The sequence below is a fragment of the Micrasema longulum genome, unplaced genomic scaffold, assembly GCF_059751315.1.
Source record: "Micrasema longulum isolate JH-2025_06_02 unplaced genomic scaffold, ASM5975131v1 h1tg002257l, whole genome shotgun sequence".
Taxonomy (NCBI): Eukaryota; Metazoa; Arthropoda; class Insecta; order Trichoptera; family Brachycentridae; genus Micrasema; species Micrasema longulum.
The window spans coordinates 57,835-73,286 of NW_028279415.1; the positions used below are offsets into that span (position 1 = coordinate 57,835).

A 15,452-nucleotide genomic window follows, 5' to 3' on the forward strand; every position below is an offset into this window, starting at 1 on the left:
AAGAAACTTGCTCCTTTGCTTGGAGAATGACTTACAATGTAATATTCATTGAGTAATTTGAAGTTACATCATTTCGAATACACAAGAGAAAATAATTAAAATTATACGAAATAGAAAGAAAATAAAAATGCTTATTAAAACAGAAAGCTGTTTTTACTCGGGTTCTAAAAATGTATTTTAGTTTACTTTGAATTTATTTACTAATATATTAGTTTTAATAGTTTTTAGATAGTTGTATTTTTTTATTCCTTTGAAACCAAAACTATTTTGACCATGACTTGTGTGGAATTTAAGAATTTCGATATTATGATGAATTCATCTCAAATTTGTTTATTTTTTCTTCTTTGTGTAATATAATTTATTTTTTAAATAGTGTCTACTGTATGAACTTTAAATAATTTATGTAGATGTTCGGTGTTGAATGTTGAAGGTTTCTTTAAACTTACTTTGATAATTAATCTTTGTACTATTTTAAGAGGGTTTAATATATTGACATATGCACCACCAGATCCAACAACTCCATATTGTAATAAAGATTGTACAATTATATTATTAACTGTGGGTATTGTAATTTATTTTATTTTATGTAGATACCGTACATTCATTTATGCGATGTTAGAACATATTATTTTTATTGTAACAATTTTATATTAAAAACAACAATAATTTTAATTAACGATTATAACATTTTAAGTAACAATGGTGTGATTAGGTAATTCAATAAACTTTTTTTTAAGAACATAAAAAATGTAAAGGTACATGGATAAAAATATTACTTAATAATGAAATTTTTCTATATTTCTTCTGCTTTGTATGAAGGGCACTTAGCGATCTACGCAATCGGAATTTCCTCTCTTGAAAAATAGATGGCGCTGTTTGCGCGCGCGCGCTTTTACAAAACAGTTTAAAATCATGGTAGGTAAACCGAAATTCTCAATTCTCACTCGCAAGCCGCTGAGTTCAGCTAAGCAGTACATGGCGGGTCGCCGTCGGGGAAGGAGTATATACACGCGGCCGCATATTCCTACGGACTGCGTGATTGAATATGACATCGGAAAAGAGATCGTAGCTTTAATTCGAAATCCCGCCATTATGCAAATATCCCAAGTCCACAAGAATCGTTATCAAATGTAGTGTATCTGTGTTGTTTGAGCAATTTAAGGTTATATAAATCGCAACATAAACATTTCGAAAAGTTTAAAGTTTTGAGAAAAGTTGTTTGACAAGTGACAGTGTGAGTTCGATGTTCGTTGTTTTTGTTTTGCTTTTCTACTCAGTCGATAAAATTGCGACAGAATTGAATAAACTATCGCGAGTACCAGCTTAAAAAAGGTAAACAAACAATTGGTTGAATTGATTAAAAATCAACCGTTTTATGATGTACCTACATTACGACACGTGTTTTCATGACGATGTCAGGTGTACGTTGTCTTGGGCTCTTTTAGTACTATGGTTGATTTAGATAAACTATATTTCTTCACCATGTAACACTTCATGCACTCACTAGGCAAAACAGTTGACTGTTGAAGACGGCATTTTTCAGTCAAGAAAGTTTCATTAAACGAGTCACGATTCAGTACAGTATTTATTAACCCTTCGTTTACATCTTTCAACTAACCTTGCTCTGCGGCGTTATCTGTTTTGGAAATTATAATTAGCAAAAATGATCAGTTATTCCCCATTCATTTTAAAATATTTACGCCGACTCAGCTGTAGATAAGTACAGAAATTTAAATACAATTACTTTTTAAAAAATCAATACCACATAATAATAAATATTAATTGAATTGTATTGTTATCGAAATAAAACAGATCTGCTGAAAACTAGACATGGGGTGAATTTTAAAGGTTATTATTTTATTTAAGTTTGTAGGTAGCTAAAGGTACAATAAAATCGAGAATCAACAGATTTTCATGTTATTAAACATTTTACGAACTCATTTTACACATGATATTATTACATAAATATTATGTTATATTTTTTAACCAATGCATGCACATTTTTTAAATGTGGAGACGCTTTAAGCTTCTCTGAGACTTTCTGGCAACTCATTGATCACTTATTTTTTTTTATAAAACAGACTGTTCTAAGTTCAAGGCATTCTTACTTTAGAAATCCTGAAATCGTTTACTAAAAAATAAAACAGATTTTAAAAAATTGACTTTTTTAACTCAAATGATTTATTTGGTTCTACATAATGTGTTTTCATATTTTTTTCAAATCAACCAAATATCGAAAAAAACGTTCTAATTTTTGCAAGAAAAAGTTCGATAAAAATTTTATACAAGTAACGTTTCATTAATATTTTTTTTCTATTGTCTTATTATCGTTATACTAAAAAAAAATATAATTTTAAAACGTGGTTCTTTTTAAATATAATTAGTGTTTGTAAATACCTACTAAGGGACATAAATACAAGTACAACATACGTAATCAGATGTACAAACACCGTTGCCAACCACTACCAAGCTAAAATCGGTAGATTCTAAAAAATAAATAGGTAGATTCTGAAAAATAAATAGGTAGACTCGTTATCAGCTAAAACATTTTCACAAAAATAATTAAACTGTTACCTGTGACAAATTACGCTGCCAAAAACTATTATTTTATTAACAGTTTTAAACAGTTCAAAAACCCCGATAAGCGGCGGGGAAAGGGGGTGGCTGCTATTAAGACATTAAATTTGCCAATATTCCGAAATATTAAAAAATCGGTAGAGTTACCGTCAAATTCGGTAGATCGGTACATTGCTCCCAAAATCAGTAGATCTATTTAAAAATCGGTAGGGTTGGTAACGCTGTGTACAAATACGATAACTATTCGGACATCATTCCTGCGCTTCAACATAGTTGCAAATCGTAAAAAAATAACTAAATATTAACATAAAATTAATATTTGAAAAACAATTTTTTTTAATTTTCCATTTTGAATTATAAGTAAATATTAACTTTCTTTAAAATCACCAAATATTCTTATGACTTAAAAAAATTATAAGATATTTTTTTATGTTATGATTTTTAAAACCAAAGGTCCAGTCTGTAATTGACTAAAACCATAAATTACTTTTGCAAAATCAAGCTCATGAAAATGGCATGTTTTTAATAATTCTTGTTTATGTCGATTTCCCTATTAAAATTTATATTACGAATCGTTTGAAAATGTGTCATAATATTATTTGACAGAACAGTGTACTTTCTCTCCTATTATTTAAATGCTGTCCTTTCCGGGAAATAAGTACTTATTTATCCATTCAATCCAATGTACTGAAATTTCACTTTATAGACATTACATTACTTCGTTGAAGTTTGCAAATTCAGTAACAGAATTATCATGGTTTGAAAAATTATTTAAAAATATAATTAACAATAAACATACGTAGGGGAAACTGGGGCTAGATGTCACTTGTCCTAGTTTTCACAAAAGCCTCTCTGAACGATGATAATGTTTGAAAATACGTTCTGTTTTTTTCGAACGCTTCTCAATATAACTAACTTGTGAAAGTGGCATGGTCGCCGGTTTACTGTGTTATGAAATAATATTGTTAAACAAACAAATCATTTGGCTGTTTTTTGGTAGGGGTGGTAGGCAGACAGGATTGAACGCCATATTACCCTGTCTTTGCATACAGTCTTTGTTTCCTCTACACTCATGCATCTTCTTATGCACAAATGTCGATCATTCCGACTTTTGACATGTCCATCTTCAAGTATTCGTTGAATGAATGTAATGCGATGTCTTTCTAAGTCTTCTCCGTTTTCTGCATCCATCAACATTTTGCAACTAAATCCTTATAGCTCCTCTTGTCTACACGCTCTTAATATCTAAACCAACGCAGCTCTCATTTTTTGATTTTGTCGATAATGCTAGTCTAAGGCTTACATAATGCAGGGATCTCGACATTTAGGCACCTATAATCCATCGTTTTACCATACATTCACCTGAGAGATCACATTTCAACAACATTCAGCCTATTTTGACTGCCAAAACACCAAAATTGAATATGATTTTTCTCAAGCCTGTTTGTGATATGTTGTAATTCACAACTGTAATATGTGCAAAAAAAAACGAAATTCTAAAATTTAAATTATCTCTGTCTACTACACCATTGCACCAATAATATTTATCATCTAAATGCATTAGTGTATGATGTTCTCACAATATAGTAAAGCACTAAACCTCTTTTTATTATTTAATGTTTGTATAATTGATACTGTAGTGTTATTATATAATTATTTAGAGGTATTTAACTTATTTTAAAAATGACATTGGTAAAGCAGAGTAAAAAATTCTGAGCAAAATTGTTAGGGTGCTTATCTCAAAAATGTCTCTTTTTTTAACTTAATACACTAAAGTACTCATGATGCGATATCTTATAAGGTGTTCACGAGTAAAAGATATGCATGAAATCTGTTCTACACAAAATATCAAAAGTGCATATTGTTGAATTCGTATCACCATTTTTAAATTTCTCTTCCAAACAATGAACTTCCATAAAATGAATGTACTTTTATAATAATAAAATATTTGAATCTAACATGACTTTAGTTTCAACAATACTTGCATGAAAATATTAAATATAGTGTCTCGAGACAAACTAATAACAATGTTTTTTTAAATTATTCATCGTTTTTGGCATAAAAAATAAATATAGGTACTTTCAAATTTGCAACCACTTCTTTTTAACAAAAATGACTCAACATTCAAAGACATGCGGTATAAACGGATTATTCGAATCTAAATTAATTGACACAGAGAGGGAAAACATTTTTAAGATGGGAATATGGAAGCTTAAACAATTACTGTGCTTATGACATGTCATTGGCCGGTTTAAGTAGCCACTTTGCACTCTGTGCAACATTCACCGTTCTGCCTATGTTAAGACATCCGTTGATTTTTGTGGAGAAAAAGAGCTTCCCGACTTTTCTATGTCTACCGGTTTAAAGACCTACCCGTCTCTTCGTCAGGACACTAAGTACGCTTACTCGCAAATCCCACTATACCTACTCCTTCACCACATTAGTTGCACAAATATATAAAACCAAGGTGCTGATAGGACCCATGTTATTAGAAGCCAACACGTACGGGACTGATTATAGTAAATAATTCAGTGTCCAGACAAATACACGGATGCGTCTCGAAATCCGAAGACGTAAAACAGTGGATAAATAGTTTTATTAAAATATTTATTGCCATTTATCAGAAGAAGTATTGTTATTAATTTATTGCATTTTTTGTATTTTTAACAGTTTCAGGGGGCTTTTAAAATTTGTAAATTTATAAAATTGTAAAATACAAATTAATGTTATTCAAAATTAACATGTACAAACATTTTTTTTTAAACATATAAATAAATCAAAAAAGTAACGGGAACTCGAAGACCAAATGATTTTGAGAAAATTATTCTACATATAATAAAAGTATTTATTTTAATATTGATGTTAAAAAGCAAAATATTACTTTTCCTTCTGGCTGTGTCCTATTTACTTGGGGTCAGCCCCTTAGTCCTTAATCTATGCGTCGGACTAGGAGTTTTGATGTTTGCTTTTTTTTACAGCAAAACATATCAAAAGAGATAAATTTATTGTCAAGTCGAAGATAATAATTAGCAGGTACTAGATTTTTTAATATAAAATAGCGCTGCCTGAGTTTGTCGCATCAATCAAGATGGAAATTTTTACATAGTCACAAACTAATAGTTTTTCTATTTAGTACACTTTTGATTTTGAGTTTATTTTGTAAGTACAATACAACTATTAGTTAAAAAAAAAACTTTAAAAAAATTAGTGGACTTAGTTTTTTTTTCAGTAAGAGGTAACATCTAAAAAAAAATACTTGTTAGTTTTCCATGTGTGCTCTCGATATTTTATTTGTTTAAATCTGGTTTCCCATAGTGGGAAGTGACGTCTTGTAATGATGTTTCTATTTATTTATTTATTAACTTGGTTTTATCTTGTAGAACTTCATATTATAACTACAAATATTTACACTTAATTTACACATTTGTTTGAAAATACCCTAAAAAGGGGAAACAATTGTACAATTTTTTGTTTTAGTAGACTCAAATCAATCTTTGATTTTAATTTTAAAATTATACTAACAAAACAAAAACACACAAACAACCACGCCGTTTCCGTCCGGGCAGGCAGAGAGGATATATCGCTACATCACTATCCTTGCATACAGATCTTGCTTCCTCTACATTCATACATCTTCATGCACGCCCGCCGATTATTTCGATTTTCGACATGTCCATCTTCAAGTATTTGTTGGATTTGGTAATGCCATGTCTTTCTCGGTCTTCTTCTGTCTTCCTCTATTTCCGCATCCATTAACATTCGCATTCTTTCACTGTACATTCGCTCTGCATGTCCAAACCAACGCAGGCCTCCTTTCTTGATTTTGACGAATTTTAAAATTATTTTACTATTTTTTTGTTCAATAAATATTTCTAAAATTACATACACAATGTTTTCAATGAGTATTTTTGTTTTATACTATCGCTTATAAATTTGATATAATAAATGTGTTTTTTAGGTAGTTAAATGCGAGATTATTTGTGGTTAAGTCCGTTAAAATAAAAAAACAAGTGACATAATACGCGAGTGTTGTTTGTTGTTTGCTGTTCGTTGTCAACCACGAATTGTTGTGACCATAATTGAATTAAAAGTGGTAGCGTGAAAGAACAGCTTTACACGTGAGGAGGATCGGAGCACACCACAAAACCGAGCGAATTTAAAGGTAAAGAAAAATCTTACTTTTGGCATGATTCTGTAGCTTGTTTCTTACTATGTATTCTGTTTTTATTTCGCATTTTACTGAGTTTCAAAATATTTTTATAGACATATTTATATATTTTAATGGTTTTTACTATGTTTTCACTGCATAGATTACTTTATTTTTATAATTTTTTTTGCTACGTTTTTATTATGTTTTTACTACATTTTTCATATGTTTTTACTACAATTTTACTATGTTTTTATTACATTTTACTATGTTTTTACTACATTTTTAACCATGTTTTTAATCCATTTTTTACTTTGTTTTTCACTTTGTCCTGTATCTTTATAACTATTTCTATATATTGATTACTGTTTTATATATTTTTTTACTGTCTTAGAACGGGGTAAATAACCCTAGTAAAGCTAGGGTTTCCTAGGAGAGCGGTGCCCGTATTTTAACGGCCGTAGTGAACGGTGATGCAGTGGACAGCCGTCGTAACGTCGACTAGAGAGTGGTTTCCTAGGGAAACGGTGTTAAATGGTGTTGATAATACCGTTTTCCTAGGAAACCACACTCTAGTCACCGTTACGACGGCTGTCCACTGCATCACCGTTCACTACGGCCGTTAAAATACGGACACCGCTGTCCTAGGAAACCCTAGTTTTAGACAGTCAAAGCAACTTTACATAAATTATAATTTTGTGTATGTAATATAATAATAATAATAAATAAATAAATAAAATAAAAGATCTAAAAGGGTCATGTCATATTTCATTTTAACCTTGCTAACATTTTGTCCAGGGTCAATGTCAATGAGGAAGTTCAGTTCCACGGGAAATGGGATATAAAAATGTTTCTTGCACGCTGTTAAAATTAGAGCATTTGATTGTGTACGGTAAAGTTTTTTGAAAATGTATAAAAATGGTTTTATGAAAATTAAACTACTTTGAAACGTCAAAAAGCGTGTGAAAAATAACGGACCAATGGGGAAATATCACATATTACAAATACGGATAAATGTATTTGAAATGGATTTAGAATAATTCATTGTATTTTCAAAATCATTGGAGAAATGTTATCATATATAATTAAAAAAAAATATATATAAAAAATATGTCACTAGAAAAACGTGACATGTTTGGCATAGATTGTTATGACGTCAAGATTTGTGACGATGTTCCATAAAAATTTTAACGGTTAGGAACAAAGTTGAAAATTAACATGAATCGTGACGTATTAGGGGCGTGGCCAAATTGCAAATTTAAAAATATTTTTTATGCGATTGATAAGTAGCAAAATTTTTTTTTTTACTGGACAGTATTTCATAGATCCTCATTACTTTAAAAATGTTCAAAAAAAGAGTGATATATGTTGTCATGTGTTATGATTGATTTCCGGTTTTCAAGAGGCCATTTTTTCGAAGGTTGAGTGTGTTTTGACAGCTACGGGAATCTTCTTTTAAATGTCAGCACAACTTATCGAGGACAACTTGTGACGTCACGGGCGGAGAGATTTCAAAATTACGAAACTTTAAAAAATCATAGCGATGATAATACGATACATAAAAATGTAACAACTTTTTAAACTTATTTTTATAAAAACAATCGCGATTTATAAAAAAAACACTGAAATTCCAAATAAAAAAATATTTTTTTAAATTTAAAAAAAAAATATTATATGTAATATTTGTTTACAAATTAATTTGAATCTCGTGCCTCGTGGTGTAATGGTCAGCGCGTTCGCCTACCACGCAATAGGTCTCGGGTTCGATTTCCGACATGGTTGATATGAATTATTTATTTAAAAGGGTGTTTTTACAATAAAAAATATACCAGTCCCGGGACTGGTACTTGAAGCGTGTGACCGATCATCTTACCATCATGTAACAAAATTTTTAAAGATATTTATTTATTTATTTAACACTTTATATACATATACGATATATTTATATTCATATGGCGGCCTCCGTGGTGTAGTGGTCAAGACGCTTGACTCACAGACGGAAGGTTCCGGGTTCGATTCCCGGTGAGAACACAAATATTAAATGTGATTTTTCTTAAGCCTGGGTGTTCTGTGATGTAATTCACCGCTGTAATTGGGCCTCCTGGCCTGTTGTGGTGCAAAAAAAAAAATGAAAATGAAATAAAATAAGGGCGGGCATATTGCCTTAAGGCAATTTCTTCCCACCTACTCAAACCGTTCAGTTTGAGAAAATTACAAGTACATGGACATATTGAATCCATTGATTTAATACAAAATTAAAAACAAAGATCAACTTTAAATATATAAAATATTAACACTATACTATGAAGAGAGCAGAGGGGTTGGGAAGGAAAGAAGAAGAATAAAATAACAACTTAAATATTTAGATACTGACATTTCAATCTTGTAATGTAAATAAAGAAGGGGCGTTTCTAACATGAGTGGGTAGATTATTTCACAATCGAGCAGCTACTACTGTGAAAGAGGAGGCAAGAAAATTAGAGCGATGAAAGGGTATTAAAAGGGTTCTCTCGTTACTAGAATGAAAAGATAGTCCATGTTGTGATAAAGGTTAGAAGAGCTCTCTCAGATAAACAGGCGAAGTAGGATTATTAAAAATATTTTGAAGAAGTGATAGAATGCGAATGTTTCTTCTATGCCTGATACTGAGCCAGTGTGGTTGCGCTGCGATTGGTGTGCCAATGCAGTGCCCTATGCACCATAAGGTGTGGAAAGGGAATGATGATGAGTATTCAATAAGCAAAAAGGAATAAAGAGAGAGGTAAGGAGGAGAGGTTAAGGAAGAGAAAGGACATGTTGCTTCAGACAGGATGTAAACAGAGATATTGTAGAAAGGTATTTGGAAGTGGATGAGAGATGATGCTGTAATCGAGCCGCATGGAAGCGTGGAAGATGTGAGTTAAAGATGAAAAAGGTACTTTGGATAGGAGTTGAGAGGGTGATTCAAGAATAAGGACGGAAAGGAAAACCATTATTTTATGTGTCTAGTGTCCTGTTTAAGAAACACAATATTTTATAACCGGGATTTACAAACGGACAAGATTGCATTAAAACCAGCCTCCGGATTCGACTCACAGAATAATCCAGCCAAGAATATTAAAACAAAATGTTTGAATGTAAATATTCGTTCGGAACATTTTTCGTAGCATTATTAGCGCACTTTTGCCACCGTAATGGTAATTTACCGTCCGAGATAATCAGTTATTCTAGCAGCGTAGATATATACGTTTCTATCTTGTATGCAGGGGTCTTAAAATTACGGCCCGCGGGCCAAAACCGGTCTATGAGCACATATAAGCAATAAACACCATAATGTTGTATAATGTTTGAACTGTGTGTGTTTTCTAAACTTTATTTTTATTTTTATTTTTTAAAAGTTAATTTTTATTATTGTGTTTTTTATTTAGTTTTTATTAGACTGTAATAAATTACTAGTGGCAATAAGTCCGCCATTTAACTATGTATACCTTTGTTATTATTATTGTATGATATTGTATGTTATGGTTAATAAATATTTATTATTATTATTAAAAATTCGGCAAATTAGACCGCCGAAACATAGAGTATTAAAAAAAGAAATAAGAAGTCAACAGTATTTTGAGTATGTAAAAATCTTTGTAAATTGCATGGTATTTTAGTACTCGAAATGATTTGTAAAATGCTATCCGTTTCCTTGAATGTCTTAGATCTTTCTATTTCACAAGAATCACCAAAGAATGAATGAAAAATGTATTTTCAAACATAGCCAAAATGTCGAATGTTAAACATTGTGTTTCATTCGCTCTTCTGCTAGTGAATGAAAATGTTCAATGTTAAACGTTGTATGACATTCGCCTTTCTGCTAGTCAATGACAGGTTATAACCCTTGTAAATGACTAGACTTTAATTTTTTATTCTCAATATGGTTCTTTATCTTTGTTGGATTCTTTATTAATTTCGAAAAAATAACAATAATGAAATTACTATGGTATAATTACTAAATTATGCCTTGATAAAGCAGCTTGAGTGGCTTTGAAATCGGTCAGTAGAAAAAAAAAAGTTGTTTTATATTTGTTTTATTATAATGAATAACCACAAAGTTAGTGCTTCAAACATATTTTTTTATTCATTTTTTATTTTTTTATTTCATTGAAAGAGAAGAGAACCTCTTTAAGAAGATAATGTTGAAGTCTCTGCATTTTAAGGGCTCATTTCATATCATTGGCTAGTTGAAAATGGGAATCAAGTTGTGGCAGAGCGGCGTTTGAATCTCGGACCTCTGACCCGTGAATGATGAAAAACGCTATGTTACAACAGAGATGGAGTGTATTTATGAAAAGAGAATATGAATCTCTGTTGTAATATGATAATCTTAATAATTTTCTACGGTTCGAAATACAGTTACGGTCCACAAAAATTAGAAAAAAAATATTGTTGTGTATGAATATACTAAAATTGTTTATAAAAATATGTTGATACAGTCAACTAGGGGTTTCGTTTGTCAGACTTTGCAGAACAGTCAATGTGACATTTGACCAAAAAGATTGAGAACCCCTGGCGTATACTGTTTGTGTAGGTATGTTTGAACACATTATATTATGAACATATACATGATGTGTATATATGTATGTTCATCCACGTAAAGGTAGTGTGACGTTGCTATTACACATCGTATTAAGAAAAAAGTAGTTTCATCTCAAGGTATTTTACATTTAGATTAATATTATTCGTACACTAAGTGCATACTGCACACACTGTACGTTAATTTTTAGAAGAAATAAAAAGAAAAACCGTTTGCAGAATCACATTATACGATACATTTCATTTTACCCCTCACACCCGATGGTACATAGAGCACTACATCGGAAAACCAGATGCAACGCATTCCGATTCAGTCACATGAAAGTAAGGTGATCAGTTTCAGGTAACCTTCCAGGGACAGTGAAATATTGCAGTGTTAAAGCACCTTTAAATAAATATTTCACGTCAATCCTACCATGAATTGAACGTACTAATGCAGAAAGCAGCCAGTCCACAATTTTGAAAAAATGAGATTTTGCTGTTATCGGCTGCAGTAAGGTCTATTCTATGTTCTGCTAAAAACTGCCAGGTCGCTTTCATACAAAAAACTGTTATAATCACCTTTAAAAAAAAAGTGTCGATCACAAAAACGGCATTTCTCAATTCGCAGAAAGCACCCACAGCACTGAAATAATCTTACGGTATTTTAAAAATCATATAAACTGGTCAAATACGTAATTAAATTCTTGTTCGTAACATTAAAAAAACCAATGTATTCTTTGTTTATCATTTGTCAAAAGGCGAAAACATTCCAACTGTTGTGTAGATTCGATTATTCGTCCTTTTCACAGAAGTGCTATTATCTCAGTTTCACTTTTCTATGGCTGGCTGCTTTCTGTATAACTATGTTCAATTGATCCCGTGACCTCTAGTATGGCAGACGAATACGTTAACCTCTACACTACGAGACTGACTTATTCCCATTCGATTTCCTTTTTCAGGATTTTTTTAAACCTGGGTGTAGCCATCGAGTCGAAAGCACTCGTTCAGGATTCTGGTTCTATTTCACTATATACTAGAGTAGACAATATACTATAAAATATATCATGGTACAAGAGCTGAACATACCTTTCAAAAAATGGGACTACGCATGAACTTGAATAAAACTAAAGTGACTGCACGTACTCCTGTAAGGAGATGTATGCATAGATAATATTCCCATAGAGGCAGTTTATAAATTTGTATATTGCGGCCGCAAAATCGTCCTTGGCAAGGTACATCAAACAACAGAGATCAACCGAAGTGTTGGCTCTCTCAGCTTTTGGAAAACTTTGCCATATTTTGAAAAACGCTCGAATCCCTATCAATCTTAAATTTTTGATTTCTGTGTTTTGCCGGTACTCACGTCTGGGTTTGAGACTATCACATTATTCAACAAAGTGCGTATAACTGAGAGTTATACAGAAACCCATGGAGCGAGCGATACTGGGGATTAGTCTTAGATATTAAGTAACAAATTAAATCATATGAATCAAAACAGGGAGCTTTGGGCATTTGGAAAGAGTTGCTAGGTCGAAATGGCACTGGGCTGGTCCCGTTGCTCGCGGCTCAGACAATAGATGAACTAAACACCGCAAGTGCTGGCAACTTTAAACTACTGCCAGAAACCCCGGATGACCCCGGAGTTTCGGGTAAATACGATATTGTGAAGCGTTCGGGAACAGCGCGAATGCAAATAGCCCAAGACCGTTTGGCATGGAGAAGAATGGAGGAGTTCTACGTTCAGGAGTGGACGGCTACAGGCTAAAGAAGAAGACGAAGAAGACTATATAATGGAATACATTAATGTAATGTTAACAAATAAAAATGTTCTAAGCGTTGTTAACAAGACGGTAGAACATAATAATATTATAATACGTTTTATAATGTTTAATTCAGAGTAGGTGATTGGAATAAATTACTATTGGCAGTAAGCAAGAGGTACATTATGCGTATAATTATGCAAGTTTGCTGATTGATACTTCAACATCATTGTAAAATAAATCAGAATCAATGATAATAAATAAATCAAAAAAGGTTATAATAATGACGTTTAATTAAATATATCCGTTACAAGCCCGTAATCGTTGGCATTTCAATTAGTGGATTGCTTTGTATATTGTTTCAGCTGTAAATACAGCAGGACCTCGATAATCCGGACTGACAAAAAAGAGACATTGGCGAATTATTAAGGCGTCCGGATTGTGGTCTGCAATACTTTAATGGCAAAAGAACATATTTCTTTAGCTTTACAAATTTATTTGATTATCAAAAGACAACCTCGACAATATTAACAATAGTGATTAATATACAAAGAGGAACGCTACGCGTTTGAAATGAAGCTAAAATAACAGAAATTTAATTAAATAGTTGTCTTAAAAAAGTCTGTAATACTCTTCTTCTTGTGTTTTTCTAAGTTCGTTTTAAAAGCATGATCTCTTAATTGACAAAAAACTAATCTACTTCTTGGCTATAAAATTCGTTATCTGCAGTCCATTGCAAAGCAGTAATAAGTGCTCCCACCGCTTCGGAAAGTGAAACCTTTTTGGAAGCGACGACTTCAATGCTTTTATCATCATTTTGCTCCGCGTCTTCGTAAATCGCTGCTTGTACGATTTCCCGCCTCACCTGTCCGGATTACCGTAATCACCGGATAACCGGGGGTCTGGATTAAGGAGGCCCTAATGTACAATTCTATTTATTTGATAATTATAAAATAAGTTTTGCTTTAAAGTAAATTTACGATACTAAAAGTTTCAAGTTCAGTTTCGTTTTTTCCAAGTTCATAAATAATGTAAAATACTAACAGCTGCCAGCTCGTATCGTATCTATGGTAACGAATACAAAGATTTTAGGGATAGCGTTTCTATTTATTATACTTCAGTGTGTGATAACCAGCATTTTAATTTGGGTTATTTTTATCTAGTCATGTAAGCGCGTAAATAATTATTATAAATTACTAAATAGACATCGTGTGGCTAGATTCAAAGTCCATAAGAATAAAATATTGTCTGATTATGTTTTTCAATGAATTTAGTAAACCGTAAAAAAATTAAGTATTATTCATTAAAAAAAAAAATATATATTGTAGTGTCATCATGACTAAATATTTAAATATACTATTAGGTGTAAACATAAGTTGTCTCTTTTCTTTCAAATTTCAAAATAAGCACCGAAAGTAAAAGATATTCGTTATTCGAAAGAAAATTTTCTCTTCTATAAAACATTGTATTTTCTATTATTACAAACCTTTAAAACAAAATGTCAAGTAGACAAAAGTAAGCATTTTCGACACCCGCACCCGTTCGCGTTCAATCGAGGGAATAAAAGAGAAAACAAACACAGAGAACACATCGACGACGAAAAGGCAAAAGTGTAGAAACTTTACAAAAGAGTCAATTAACGTTTCTTTTATTTTAAATTAGTACAGAACTTTATACTATAAATTTTGGTTTAAATTGTAAAGGAATCGCAAGATTTTTTTGTTAATAAAACCAAAAAAACTTCAATTGGCTCTTGTGAAAAGTTGCTACTTGTCGCTTGACAACTTTTTCCTTTCTAGAGTCGACAGTACTGACTAATTTGTTGTAATTAATATGTATTTGATCACTTACCGACTTTTTATGACTACCAGTTTTGAGACTTACCCGTCTCTTCGTCAGAACCCTCACTACCCCAACATGCAAATACTAAATTTCACTTTGACCTTTACCGTCGCCGTAGTATACATAGTATTTATGAAAAAACATATAAATTATATACACAGTTAAAAGGGATGCAAACACCACTATGTCCAAATATGCAGAATGTGAGGGGGGGGGGCAGGAAGGGGAGGGGCTAAGAGGTTGAACGTAACATTTTATTATTTAAAAAAATACGATGGTAGCAGTATTGTTTGAATAAATTTTCCACAACGGTTTAAAATATTCGTATTTTGAATTACCCGAAAATGAGATGTTTCTCGCCCTGTGAGACAAACGGCACGTATGACGTTTTGGCGCCAAACTTGTAGGCAATGTTTATTAGAAGCGCAGCCGGCGGTCATAACGCGTGACGTCAACTGCGACCCGTGTTGTATGTGATCATTTTGAAACCCGAAAATTTTTAACGAAATGAATGCATTGATAGTTATATTATTAGAATCGTAAAAATATTTTTCATATTTTTAACGTTATTCCCGACTTGTGAA

At 31.9% G+C, this 15,452-nt stretch overlaps 1 protein-coding gene across 1 annotated transcript in view; it reads left to right on the plus strand.

The window, feature by feature from the left end:
• Positions 1-968: 968 nt before the first annotated feature.
• The window catches only part of LOC148272656 (uncharacterized), a 141,658-nt gene continuing 127,174 nt past the window's right edge, over positions 969-15,452 (plus strand). Inside the window, exons 1-2 of the mRNA XM_088239752.1 lie at positions 969-1,332; positions 6,536-6,739. The gene's annotated coding sequence lies outside the window, so the exon portion shown is untranslated. The remainder of the gene's footprint in view (positions 1,333-6,535; positions 6,740-15,452) is intronic.